This window comes from Magnolia sinica, unplaced genomic scaffold (assembly GCF_029962835.1).
Source record: "Magnolia sinica isolate HGM2019 unplaced genomic scaffold, MsV1 ctg353, whole genome shotgun sequence".
Lineage (NCBI taxonomy): Eukaryota > Viridiplantae > Streptophyta > Magnoliopsida > Magnoliales > Magnoliaceae > Magnolia > Magnolia sinica.
Window position 1 is genome coordinate 18,038 of NW_026682817.1, and position 14,165 is coordinate 32,202.

At 39.0% G+C, this 14,165-nt stretch overlaps 2 long non-coding RNA genes across 3 annotated transcripts; both read right to left on the minus strand.

Moving 5' to 3' along the window:
* Positions 1–410: 410 nt before the first annotated feature.
* LOC131236299 (uncharacterized) lies at positions 411–2,001 on the minus strand. Of its 2 annotated transcripts, XR_009166667.1 has the most exons (4): positions 1,896–2,001; positions 996–1,197; positions 825–903; positions 411–664 (listed from the first exon to the last, which is right to left on the minus strand). It is a non-coding gene; the product is annotated as an uncharacterized LOC131236299 (long non-coding RNA). The 2 variants fall into 2 exon arrangements; XR_009166666.1 differs by lacking the exon at positions 1,896–2,001 and having other exon boundaries at positions 996–1,306.
* An 11,008-nt stretch (positions 2,002–13,009) lies between these two features.
* LOC131236300 (uncharacterized) lies at positions 13,010–13,600 on the minus strand. Its single transcript, XR_009166668.1, has 2 exons — positions 13,551–13,600; positions 13,010–13,471 (listed from the first exon to the last, which is right to left on the minus strand). It is a non-coding gene; the product is annotated as an uncharacterized LOC131236300 (long non-coding RNA).
* Between the last annotated feature and the right edge of the window lie 565 nt (positions 13,601–14,165).

The window sequence follows — 14,165 nt, forward strand, 5'->3', positions numbered from 1 at the left end:
ACCAACAATATCGCCACGTTTGGTACCAGAATGGAATCTAGAAAATTCAGCTTCACCAATGTCTAAGTGCCTATTGTAAGTAAATAAACAAAATCAAAATGCTTCCATAAACAAGCTATGAAATCATAAATTCTACAACAAAAGAATGAAATCTTTTTGTTTGGTTGTTTATCTTGATTACAATGAAATCTTCACACACACACAAAATCCTTTGAAATGAAAAATTTTGCAGAACAGGAAATAATGTCTTTCGTAGAAGTTAGGTTGGTGTAATTATGTCTGTGTTGTCTATATTTACTCAACTCCAACCCAGGTATTTAATTACCTTTGTTTCAACAATAAGGAGGCTCCTTATCTGTATGGACTGGTGCACCAGACAATGTCTCCTCAACAAGTAGACCAGTAGAAGCTGCACAATACCAATAAAACAGTTAACGGTCTATTTAATGTTTTCAGACTACAAATGCACATGAATGTCCATTTTCCATGCTACAAATGTTTATAGCAATACAACTTTCCATGCAGCCACATAGCCTGATATAGCCAAACAGGCAAAACCGTACATCAGTTGGGACTGAAAGTGGGCAGGCATGCTTTGATGCCCTTCGACATCTGAGAACCACAATAGAAGCCTCTACTAATTCTTTAAACTTCAGCATTCCAACTACCAGAGCAAACATCAAACATGCAACAATAAGGATACCATCCAAATACACATATAAACCATACAGTAAATACATGTGAATGGGATCTAGAGATTCACAATTTGATGGTAAGTAAAGCCTCATACACATCATTTATTAGTAGTCATGTTTTGTCTGTACCTGCCGTTTATATATTTTTTCTTCCATAGTTCCATGTGCCATCAAACGATATGCATAAACTGGCTTTGTTTGCCCATACCTGCAAGAATGCACCATATTAAGCCCATTCTTCAAAACAGAGAAACTTGGGAATTAAATAGAAAGAAGAAGCATCATTATGCAGATTTATACCTGCGAGGAATAACCAACAATGACAAAGGAGTTGTGGTCAGGTGGGACTGAAACCCAGCTCCCATCACTGAGAGAGATTTGAAGGCCTGATGTATTGTTTGATCTCAGAACTGATATTATCTGAGGGTCAGTGTGTTCTCCAAAACCAGTTAAGTTGCAACTCAATGCTTTAAGTTCAGGTCATGGAGGGTAGTGATTGAGCCTAAAAAAAGAGTCACTCTCTTCATCCATCAGAAGCTTGCTGAAAATATTCCTTGGTGTGCATGTGCCAGAAAATCTGATTGGTAATGTACCTTGTTATAACGTATTATTAAAAAGTATAAGGTTACATTAGTGCACTTTATTTCTTACAAGGCAATGTTACAAACACAGAACAAGTTAATAGTAGTGATTTCTTTTTTTCGAACAGCGACATTGCAACTAATTGTGAACTTGGGTCCTGTTTGGGATGGTGGTGAATCCTGACTCCTTTGGATTCTTTTATCCAAACAGATTTCAATCTAAAAGATCAGGCATTTGGTTTATCCATAAAGTTTCATGTGGAAGCAGAAACACATTAAGATGGGCGCCTTTTCCAATTATTTTTGCACCGTCTTCCACTCAAAAGGATGGGTTCTTCCGATCTGATTCAAGCAGTACAAACATATCCTAAACATAATGTTATCACCAACATAATTGGTAGTGCAACAAAAAAGGGGGGAAAAAAGAGAATTTATTTTCTCTTATAACCACAAGTATGCACATGTTTTAAACCCAGGTGGACTGAACCGTTGGACCAGAACAGCCACCAAATGTTTCAGGTCAAGAAACCCAGTCAGTTAAGTGGATGACTGTTTTTTACTGCTTTTGTATTTTTTTTTTTTTTTTTTAAAAAGCATCAGTCAAAGTTCAATTCCCTACCTCCACTTGAAAATCAAACGGCTGAACCACTACGCCAATGACATATTATTTTTTAGTTCTTTCTATTTTTTAATGATTACAAATAAGAATATTTTTTAGTTGAAATGGGTCAGAACGGGCGTGACCGGTCAGGAGAAAGGGCCAAGGTCCAGTCTGGTTTTAAAACATTGATTATGTATGTTTGCATGGTTGGCACCTCAATGTCTTTAGAAGTGGAGTCTGCTAGTTACATGGATATTGAAGATGCACAAAAAACAATACGTTATAAATATAGCACTATTCGAATTGAAAGGGAAATGGCTGGCACCTCAGTGCCTTTAGAAGTGGAGTCTGCTTGTTACATGGATATTGAAGATGCACAAAAAAAAAAAAACAATAGGTTATAAATGTAGCACTGTTTGAATTGAAAGGGAAGTCTTGCAGAATTTTTTAAAAATAGAAAATAGGTAAATGGTAGAAAAATAAGGAGAAGGAGATCTGAAAATTTGAATATAACATGGCACCATTGGAAAAAGTATTGGACATTATTGTGATGTTCTTGGGGCTTTGGAGATATGTTGAAAATATCTTTTGCTAAATATCATTAAGCAAGATCAATTAACAACTATAAACTGTAATTAGATGTTCGACAACTCAGTTGATCTGTTCATGTAAATGCATCTCTGATGAACTTAGATACAATTATAAACTGTAATTAGAGATACTTATCTCTTTCCTTCTTTTCATATCATGTTCAAACCACTCTGTCCATTTGTTTCTCATGCTCACATTAGGACAAGAGTCCAAAAATCAGGCAGATCGAAACTTAGTCAATAAATCTGTAAATTAGGGGCTTTTTTAATTACTTGTACAATCACAATGACTTCCACAACACCAACTACACCGGATTGAGAAGATGCCTTCTCTATGTAGAGAACGACACCCGTCCCTAATCTACAAATGGAAGAAATGATATCCATAGCAAATGACTAGTAGTATGCTTTTTTTCAAGAAGATTTTTTGTTTCAAATGAAATAAGTCCTACTTCCTCATGAATGTCACAAAGAAATCAATGTTGTATAGCAAAATTGCTACATGCTTTACATTTTCAAGTCATGATGAGCATTAGTCGAACATATTTCAGCTCGTGACAAAGCCTAACACAACTAGCTACGATAAAGGGTTAGGCTTAGATGATGATGACGACTTAAAAAATAAACAAATAAATAAATAAAAATAAATCAACAAGCAGTACATTCATCATTACATGGATGTAAGTAGCAATTTCTAACACAACAAGGAATACCCATTTCCATAGCTAGTTGGAAAAAAAAAAAAACTGGTCTTTGCTATTTTTATGTGGGGACTGGATGTTAACATCTAGATGATGGGATCAAGGGATAATATGCCCTTCACTCCCAATGGTTTAATCGTTTTCAAATGGGTTCATCCGAACATGACATCAATATTCTATAGAAAAATCAAGCTACTTCCTATTATACAAGCTAGGTCCTACACTCAGTACTACATGCAGAAAATGTCCATGCTTCAGTATGCTTTGTGATGGACAACAACCCATACACCAAAAACACCCACAACAATTAATAGGAAACTTCACATTCATCTATAAAAATATGAATCACAAGGAAAACAGAACAAAAACGAAAAAGAAAATGTGAACTTGTGAAGATGTCAAGGCATGATACACAAAGCTCCCAACTCAATACTACAAACCTGCAGTCAAACAAGGAAAAGCTACATGAAGCACTCCAAATAGCGAAGAAAAAGAAATGTATTCATGGACTAATAACCAATTAGTTCCAATGTCCACTACCACCCCCCCGTCCAACCCAAAGAGTTGAACTAGTTTGTTGAGGGTCAAATATTACATATCAGACCCAGTTATTGCCTGGATTTATGAACATGGTACCATTGAATAACCCATTTTAATCATGTTTGTGTTGCAAGGTGAAATTGCGAGCTGAGACTGGATCGGGATGCTAAAAGTACGGATTTAATGTTCAGAATGCACCAAGGCAAGGGACGGACTCCAGGGGACCAAGATCGACAGATTTACACGCCAGGGATCCAAGAAAATTGAGAAATTGAAGCTCAAGTAGCCTGAAAAGTGTCCAGAATGTAAGATCACTGGGTTTCCATCATCTGTTTGGTTTGAAACTTTATACATGGCTCGACGACCAAAAACTAACCGTACACGTCAAATTTCAGCCATTGGATCCTCGTGAAAGTGGCTGAACTAACAGATCAGCCCATAAAACCCTGATTTGGGGCCCACCCACTGTCCAGATACGCTTTAACTTCAGCCCCCACGGCTCAAATGAAATGGGGAACAAGATGGATGGTGTGGATTTCTCATGATCATCATACAGTGTACATAGTACACTTTTTGCACTAAACGTGCATGGCAACACAGGAATCAAACTCCGGTTTTTCTGCCGCTACGAACGCGAACAGAGAGTTGCGTCTGACATCTAGTGGACCACTACCTTCGATCACACGGTCAATCCGGACCGTCCAGTCACTCCAGAAGATCAACCGACCGTACAAAAGGAGTTTTTCCAAACCCATGCACGTATATATGCGTAGGTCTCGGTTTAAATGCAGGACGGACAGCTAAATGAAAGCATCCATTGACCACACCGATTTGGATCCAAAAACAGTGATTCCCGCCTGGTTTTTCGAGTAGAACACAGTGGACGAAGTGGATTTCCCAAAACAACATCTATGTGGGTCCCACCAACTTCGACAGCGAGCCAGCATGCGCAGGCTCTGTTTTCGCATCCGGTTGAGTCCGGGATTTACGGGGGATAGTGGGCCACGGTCATCGATAATTTGAGTGATCCATACCGTCCAATGTGTCCACAGGGAGGCCAATACCCTAGCCAAGCTTTCAGAATTGATAGGAAGATTGATATCAGGCCGAAAATACGCTCCAAACACAAGTCGTTTTGCGTTTTTTCTACGCATACGAACTCAGCTGCGTAAACGGAGGAGAAACCAACTCCGACTCCCGGACGGATGGCAGCACACCTCTCCAGGGCCTGCCTACCTATAAGAAAAGGAAAGAAAGAAAGAAGGAGGGGGCCGAGACGTGAGAAAAGAGTGAAGAAACAAGAAGACAGGGGGCCTTGGCTGCTGCTGAGCCGTGGGAAGCAGCAGGTGGGGTCTCGGTTTTGGTTTTGTGCTCGTTGGGAGGATTGGAAGCAGCAGCTGGTTCTTTTTTTGCTAGACGTGGCTGGAGAGAGAGCAGTGGTTGGAGAGAGAGAGCAGTGGCTGGAGGAAGAGAGGCTGTGCGGCTGATTGAAGGAAGAAAGGAAGGAACGTGAAAAGGTGGTTTTTCTGCTGTAGTGGCGTGGCTGCTGCTGCAAGTCAAGAAGAGTGAAAGAGAAATGGAGGGGAGCTAAGGAAACGGCGGGGACTTGAGCCTGGTTTTCTTCTTTTCCTTTATTTTTCTTTTTATTTTTAAGTTCAGCCCATTCATGTGTGGCTAATCCTCTTAGCTAAGGCTAAGAGGTGAAGCCTGTAGCGAGATGGGAGATCCTACTTTGTGCCTTTAATTTAAATTTCAGAACCTAATTTGATTTTAAGTTGATTATTAAAGGAATACTTTCTTAGTCTTTAATGGTCTGTTGTGACTGAAATTACAATGGGTTTGCAATGGCTTTGAATATTTCTTTTTCTCTTTTGATGTTTATGACGTCAGGAGGCCCTGTTGTTCACCATCGTCTCCTGGGCATGGATGGATGATAGCACCCTTCCTAACCTTCATAGCATGTTGATTGGTTGGTGATTAGTTTAATTATGTTGTTTACTTTGTCTCCTGGGCATGGTTTAGTGGTGGAATCCATTCTAATTCATATACCTTTCATGTCTTGAAAACCAGATCAAGTAAGTTCAGTTTGAATTCCATAATCCTTGATGCAGGCATAAGATCTCCCTGATCTCTACAAGTGGATCCTCTGAATCCCTAGTTTCTTTCTCTGAATTCCTTAAAGTTTTAGATAATTATTCCACAATTATTCCTTAAACTCTATTTGGTTTAGATCACATCTTAGTCTAGTTTTAGTTCTACTTGGTTTCAGATAACGTACAGGTATCAGTCCCTGTGGATTCGACCTCGGTCTTACCGAGTTTATTACTACATCACAACCCTATACTTGGGGAGTGAACAAGTTTTTGGCGCCGTTGCCGGGGACTGACGGTTACGTTTTTCTGAAATTAATTAGTTTTAGAATTAGGTTAGGATTAGGATTTTACTAACTTTAGGTTAAAGGTTTTTATTTTATTTTATTTTTTAGAAACTAACCTATTTTCCTGTTTTGTAGGATCCTGAAATAACTTCTAAACTGGTAATCCTTTTCTAATTCCTCTACTTTTTCTATTTTTAGAATTAGGATTTGAGTTTTGAAAATTTTCTATTTTCTAGTATTTTTCTATTTTTAGGAACTAGTTTATTTTTAAAACTTTCATCTTTTGTTTTTAGAAACTAGGTTTATTATTGCCCTTTTTAGAAATTCTTTCTAATTTTAGAAACTAACTCATTTTTCATTCATTTTATTTTTAGGCTTCGATTTTCTATTTTAGAGACTTTCTAATTCTAGGTCTTCTTTTTAGAAACTAACTTAGCTTCTAGGTTTAGGGAACTTTCCTTTTTAGAAACTAACTTTCTATTGTTTTCTTTTACAGGATCTTAACATATGAACTTCTCATTTGGTACCTTCTTTCTAACTTCTCCTCCTCTTACTTTCCATACTTCTGTAGGATTTTTCTTCTATTTTTCTTAGAATTAGACTCAGAGTTAGGGTTCTACTATGGAAGCGTGGGTACGTGCATATGCCGAGATGGATAAGAGATATTGGGAACTGCCTGAGGGTTGTGGAATTCAACGTATACCTCAAGATTTTTCTCCATCGAGAACAGACATTGAGAACCGACTAGAACGTTATGCTCCATCGGCTAATAGGTCTGTATACGATCATAATTATGGGAATGAGGATTATTATCAACCATCATGTTCTCCCATGTATGATCAGTATGACTATAACCAGTGGAACCATCAAAACTGGGAAGATGAACCAACAACATGTTGTAATGATTATTCTCTTGGATACCCTACCTTTGAGAACCAACCAGAAACGATCCAAGAGAATTCATTTCAGCATAACATGGAGTGTATTAGAAAAGCAATGGAAGCACTCAATTCGCGCCTCGATAGGATAGAGGAAGCTCGCTCATCCCAACTAAAATCCAACCTAGAAATACAATGCGAGGAAAATGATCCTCACTCGCTTTTGAAGAAATCTGAAATTTGGAATGAGGAGTTGGATTCCATTAATGAGCATACGGTTCAATTCCCCGATGAGTCGATCTCAATGACTGTTCAAAAGAATGGTGGAGATACATGGGTGTCTTTCGAATATAATGATAATGATATACTTCACTCACAGGATACACTAGATTTCAATGATGGAGGAGATGTTGGTTTATGTGAACCTCAACCCAATCTGGGAATAGAATGCGAGGAAAGTGAACTCACCCCAAATGTGCACTGCACTGAACTAGAATATGATGAGTATTGGGATGACGATCATGAATATACAGCCCAAAGTCCCCTAGAATCAATCTCAAGTTTGATCCAGGTCAATGATCAAGACGTACACGAAGTGGTTGGTCATAATGAGCCACTCTCCTCACCTGACATGTCTGATTTTAAGGTGGAGGATGAGCCCCTTATAATCGACCCGTCCAACTCTTATGAAACATGTTTGGACCACTCCTCTGAATTAAATGATGATGTGATTCGGGAGAAGGACGAGTTGCTCGCTACGACCTTGGAAATTGAAACCACTAAGTTGAGGCCACCATCTGAGCTGTACACGGTTGACAATTCAACACCTCGATTGAGTAGTTTCAATGAACAAAGTGATCACATCGATGCTTCCCCTATTGATTTTCAATCTATCTGTGTAGGGCTGGAGCAAGAGAGCACACCTCCGTTTACCTTTAAAGACAATGGATTCCTTAGGCAGATCATCACAAGTTTTAATGTGGAAAATGAGTCACCCTCAGCTGAATGTCCCAACTCTTTTGATGATTGTTTGGCACACTTTGCAGATTCAAATGATCTCATGATAAAAGACATAGTGAATGCCTTGTAAGACAACATCTCGATAGTCATCACTGACTAAGAGAACCCTTACTTTGAAGTCCCTTCTTCCACAGATCCTGAATGTTTACCATTAAGGGAGGAGGAGCTGAAAATTGAACCGAAGTCTGACACTTCGGAATGTGTTGAGACTACATTACTTCTTGTGAAGTTTTCTAAACTTTATCTACCTGGAGTTTCTGATTCACTATGGGATACTAACGTTGAAACTTCTTCTGTCACAAGTGAATCGTATATACTATGGATACCTCAAGCACTTCAACGAAAAATTTCTTATGAGGTACATAAGTTTCTATGGAAGGTCATGCTCCAAGGCGTCCAAGCCTATTGCAAAAAGGGCTTTTGGATGATCCTGTTGAGGAACTTACTGAGAAACTTATCAAGATACTGGCCGAAAGAGGAACCTTGCGGCTTGACTCAGTAGTAGGTTTATCGCTTTCATAGGACTAAGGTAGTTTGCTTTATTTGTCTGGCTGAAGACGGTAAACTTAGCACTCCTGGGAGCCAACCCAGCTTTTCATTCTATTTCATTTTCCTAGTTAGTTAGTTCAATGTTTGTGGGTAACATTACTGCAAACCCTCACGAGACTACAACTCGTCCACTAGGGGCAACCCAGGGGTTTAAAGGCTTGTTGCATACGCTAAATGCAATCGAGAGCACCTACGAAAGTGGTATAGGTAGGATGTTATTTTTATTATTTTATTTTACTTCTGTTGGTTTTTCTTTTGTGCTGACCCACTCTTACGTAGATATCTTTGGAAAGCCTCTTGATTCTTTTCGTCCGGGTACTATCTTTCCATCACTCCTCCTATATTTCCGTTGTCTCATGTGCATTGCATGTTTATTTCTTTTACATTGAGGACAATGTAGATTTTTGGTTGGGGGTGGGAGATTAGGTTTCCTAATCAGTGTTTTCTTGGTCTTGAGCAAAAGTTGTGAAATTTTTTTTATTTTTCAGGATTTCTGATGAATTCGAAGTGATTTTGACGGCCATCTAGGGCACTTAGAATTTCAGGATGCGTGATGTTGGTACTTTATGACTCTTGGATTCAGTTATCTATTGAATTTCACAGCTAAGTTTGAATTATTAATCCATTATTAAAAGTTGTAAACATTGATTGAGTCATGGATTCACAGGTCACATCTCGCTTGCACATTAAGGTTTCAGTTCGATATTGAATTGTAACTTGGTGATCATTAAGCATGGAAGGAACCAACCTGGGGAATTGTCCATCTTGTTCAATACAAAGAATTTAAAAAAAAAAGAGAGAAGAAAAAAAACTGGATGCCTTTGAAGAGGGTTAGGCAAATAATCTTCACCATAGGTTTGCTCCCTTTAGGTGAGGATTTGATTCCCCTTGAATGATATGTGAAAAAAAAAAAAATTTGGGTGTACAGTCTTCATCATAGGTTTGCTCCCTTTAGGTGAGGATTTGATTCCCCTTCTTGGCATTACTTTTAATGGAAAAATTAAAAATTAAAAAGAATAAAAAGAGAATGTGTGAGGCAAGTTTGAGTTATCGTGAATTCTTTTATTGGTTACCAATGATATCCTTAAATAGAGAGGTGAATCTTAATGTTGACAAGTCGAGATTAGACTATACATCCATGGAATTCAATATTTAGAATTTTTTTTTTTTAATTCCTGGAATAATACTTTGAACTTGATTATGAAGTTTACCGTGCGCCTGAGTCTAGGAGAAAGTAATACCCAACATTCATGAATCTGAGCATTCTCATATCTGGATTATTATGCAAAAATCACTCGAATTCATTTTTTATAGAAATTGTTCTGTAATTCTCAACTTGCTTTTCGCATATTTTGCTCGGGACTAGCAAAATGCTGGTTGGGAGTTGTGTTGAGGGTCAAATATTACATATCAGACCCAGTTATTGCCTGGATTTATGAACATGGTACCATTGAATAACCCATTTTAATCATGTTTGTGTTGCAAGGTGAAATTACGAGCTGAGACTGGATCGGGATGCTAAAAGTACGGATTTAACGTTCAGAATACACCAAGGCAAGGGACGGACTCTAGGGGACCAAGATCGACAGATTTACACGCCAGAGATCCAAGAAAATTGAGAAATTGAAGCTCAAGTGGCCTGAAAAGTGTCCAGAATGCAAGATCACTGGGTTTCCATCATCTGTTTGGTTCGAAACTTTATACATGGCTCGACGACCAAAAACTAACCGTACACGTCAAATTTCAGCCATTGGATCCTCGTGAAAGTGGCTGAACTAACAGATCAGCCCATAAAACCCTGATTTGGGGCCCACCCACTGTCCAGATACGCTTTAACTTCGGCCCGCACAGCTCAAATGAAATGGGGAACAAGATGGATGGTGTGGATTTCTCATGATCATCATACAGTGTACATAGTACACTTTTTGCACTAAACGTGCATGGCAACACAGGAATTAAACTCCGGTTTTTCTGCCGCTGCGAACGCGAACAGAGAGTTGCGGCTGACATCTAGTGGACCACTACCTTCGATCACACAGTCAATCCGGACCGTCCAGTCACTCCAGAAGATCGAACCGACCGTACGAAAGGAGTTTTTCCAAACCCATGCACGTATATATGCGTAGGTCTCGGTTTAAATGCAGGACGGACGGCTAAATGAAAGCATCCATGGACCACACCGATTTGGATCCAAAAACAGTGCTTCCCGCCTGGTTTTTCGAGCAGAACACAGTGGACGAAGTAGATTTTCCAAAACAACATCTATGTGGGTCCCACCAACTTCGACAGCGAGCCAGCGTGCACAGGCTCTGTTTTCGCGTCCGGTTGAGTCCGGGATTTGCGGGGGATAGTGGGCCACGGTCATCGATAATTTGAGTGATTCATACCGTCCAATGTGTCCACAGGGAGGCCAATACCCTAGCCAAACTTTCAGAATTGATAGGAAGATCGATATCAAGCCGGAAATACGCTCCAAACACAAGTCGTTTTGCGTTTTTTCTACGCATACGAACTCAGCTGCGTAAACGGAGAAGAAACCAACTCCGACTCCCGGACGGATGGCAGCACACCTCTCCAGGGCCTGCCTACCTATAAGAAAAGGAAAGAAAGAAAGAAGGAGGGGGCCGAGACGTGAGAAAAGAGGGAAGAAACAAGAAGACAGGGGGCCTTAGCTGCTGCTGAGCCGTGGGAAGCAGCAGGTGGGGTCTCGATTTTGGTTTTGTGCTCGGTGGGAGGATTGGAAGCAGCAGCTGGTTCTTTTTTTGCTAGACGTGGCTGGAGAGAGAGCAGTGGCTGGAGAGAGAGAGCAGTGGCTGGAGGAAGAGAGGCTGTGCGGCTAATTGAAGGAAGAAAGGAAGGAACGTGAAAAGGTGGTTTTTCTGCTGTAGTGGCGTGGCTGCTGCTGCAAGTCAGGAAGAGTGAAAGAGAAACGGAGGGGAGCTGAGGAAACGGCAGGGACTTGAGCCTAGTTTTCTTCTTTTCCTTTATATTTCTTTTTATTTTTAAGTTCAGCCCATTCATGTGTGGCTAATCCTCTTAGCTAGGGCTAAGAGGTGAAGCCTGTAGCGAGATGGGAGATCCTACTTTGTGCCTTTAATTTAAATTTCAGAACCTAATTTGATTTTAAGTTGATTATTAAAGGAATACTTTCTTAGTCTTTAATGGTCTGTTGTGACTGAAATTACAATGGGTTTGCAATGGCTTTGAATATTTCTTTTTCTCTTTTGATGTTTATGACGTCAGGAGGCCCTGTTGTTCATCATCGTCTCCTGGGCATGGATGGATGATAGCACCCTTCCTAACCTTCATAGCATGTTGATTGGTTGGTGATTAGTTTAATTCTGTTGTTTACTTTGTCTCCTGGGCATGGTTTAGTGGTGGAATCCATTCTAATTCATATACCTTTCATGTCTTGAAAACCAGATCAAGTAAGTTCAGTTTGAATTCCATAATCCTTGATGCAGGCATAAGATCTCCCTGATCTCTACAAGTGGATCCTCTGAATCCCTAGTTTCTTCCTCTGAATTCCTTAAAGTTTTAGATAATTATTCCACAATTATTCCTTAAACTCTATTTGGTTTAGATCACATCTTAGTCTAGTTTTAGTTCTACTTGGTTTCAGATAACGTACAGGTATTAGTCCCAGTGGATTCGACCTCGGTCTTACCGAGTTTATTTCTACATCACAACCCTATACTTGGGGAGTGAACATAGTTCACCAGCAATGGATGGAAGATTCTTTTCTTTTCTTTTTCCTCATAACAATCAGTCTGAATTCACAATATCTTGTAGCCTTAAGATTGAACAAGTGTGGACTATGGCTCAGTGATCCATACCATTGGTATGATGGTTGTCATTGTCAATGGGAGATATCCCAAAGTTTTCCCTAACTGATAGGCATTAGCAAGTAACAATGCTCTTAAACTAAAACCATGATAAAACTTGAAAAAAAGAAAAGAAGAATGAGGAAGTTGCCACATTCCACTAGAACCAACTATTGAATGATGATCCTAGTGTAAATGCACAGACTATGAACACAAGTCTGCAGCTATCACAAGGTAAGTGAGGATTGCCCATGGGCAAAATAAACATTAAAACATCAACAACCAAGTCTTGGTAAATGATGTGAACAATGAAACAATTCAAGAAGTAAAAGAGAGTAGACAATTCAAGAACTACATAACTGGAAATGAGATCTCAGAGTAGCATATATACCTTGTCCATTTGTAGTTAACATCCTTCTCATTATAGTCAATAAAATGGGCTCAATTTGTATAAAAAGAGGGTAAAAAAAAAAGACATTAGCATATGCATGGATAAATTTTATCTGGATATAGTAAAGAAGAAAATTGAAAAACCTATTCAAAAATAGAATAATATATAATATTCAAAGAAAGATAAAATGGAAATATATATATATATATATATATATATATATATATATATATATATATATATATATTATAAATTTTAAAAAAAAAAAAAAACAATCTGGAAACGACGAATTAGTTGAATGCCATGTACGGAAATCCTAAACAACTTGTAGCTGCCTGCGTATCATCCATCATACTATGCTAGAGTATGGCCGCCGTTCCGTAACTTGGGGATGCTTTTTAATCAGTAAATGAGTTGACTCAGCGTGTTTGCAACAGAGAAACAAGACCTTGTCATTAGACATTGCAAAAGCTAAAACTACATTCAAATATCCCTACCCAAAAAATAATAAGAAAATAGAAATGAACAGAGACAGTGTAATAGGCTGCCAAGTGTCACCCCAGCAGGCCTTATTTGATTAGGAAGCATAAACTATTAATTACGGATGATTAAGGTGAGTTGGTGGAGGTGGGAACAGATATCCAGCGCTAGGGTTTGTGTTGGCCCTTGGATCTTCGTAATCCATTGTAAAATCCATCATCACCCTTCCTTTTTCCTTTTTTACCTAAATGCCAAAAAAGATTAAAAAAAAATTCAATATAATGGCCTGAAAATTCCGATGAGAAAAAAAAAAAAAAACCCACCTCAATTTGATTGAAAGAAGCTACTTTCTCAAATCTCATCTCCTTCTTCCGGATCCTACAAAACAGAGGGTTCAATTTGCTGTTGCTGCTGCTTCAATCTTTGCTGCATTCTCCCAACCTTCTTGAAAGTATTTTCCAGGAACCCAACGGAAAAAACAGCAAATCTCGGGCAGGAACCCTAGAAAGGAGCGGCGAAGAAGGATTCAAGCTCTTTTACAGAGATTGAAGCTGAAGACGAGAAAAAAGAGAGTAAAATCTACGAATAGGGAGCAGAAACCCTAGGCGAAAAAGCGAAGAAAGAGTTCGAGGTCTTGACAGGTTCTTCAAAGATCGAAGAAATCAAAGAGATTTGTAGAAAATTAAATGAAAAAAAGGAGAGATGATCGAGGTGTGAAAATCCCCGAGGAAAACCCTAGAAAGAGAACGAAGATCTCTCTCGCTCGCTTGCACAGCAAGTGAGAAAAGGACTTAGGGAAAAATTATCCATGCGCGCCTGTCGAATTTATATTTCAGAATTAGAATTTTAGCGTCAGTTCCTCATGCAACCGAGGCTAAAAGGCAGACATTTGGCCTCGGTTCCTATGCAACCGGGGCTAAAAAGTCCAACTTTATTTG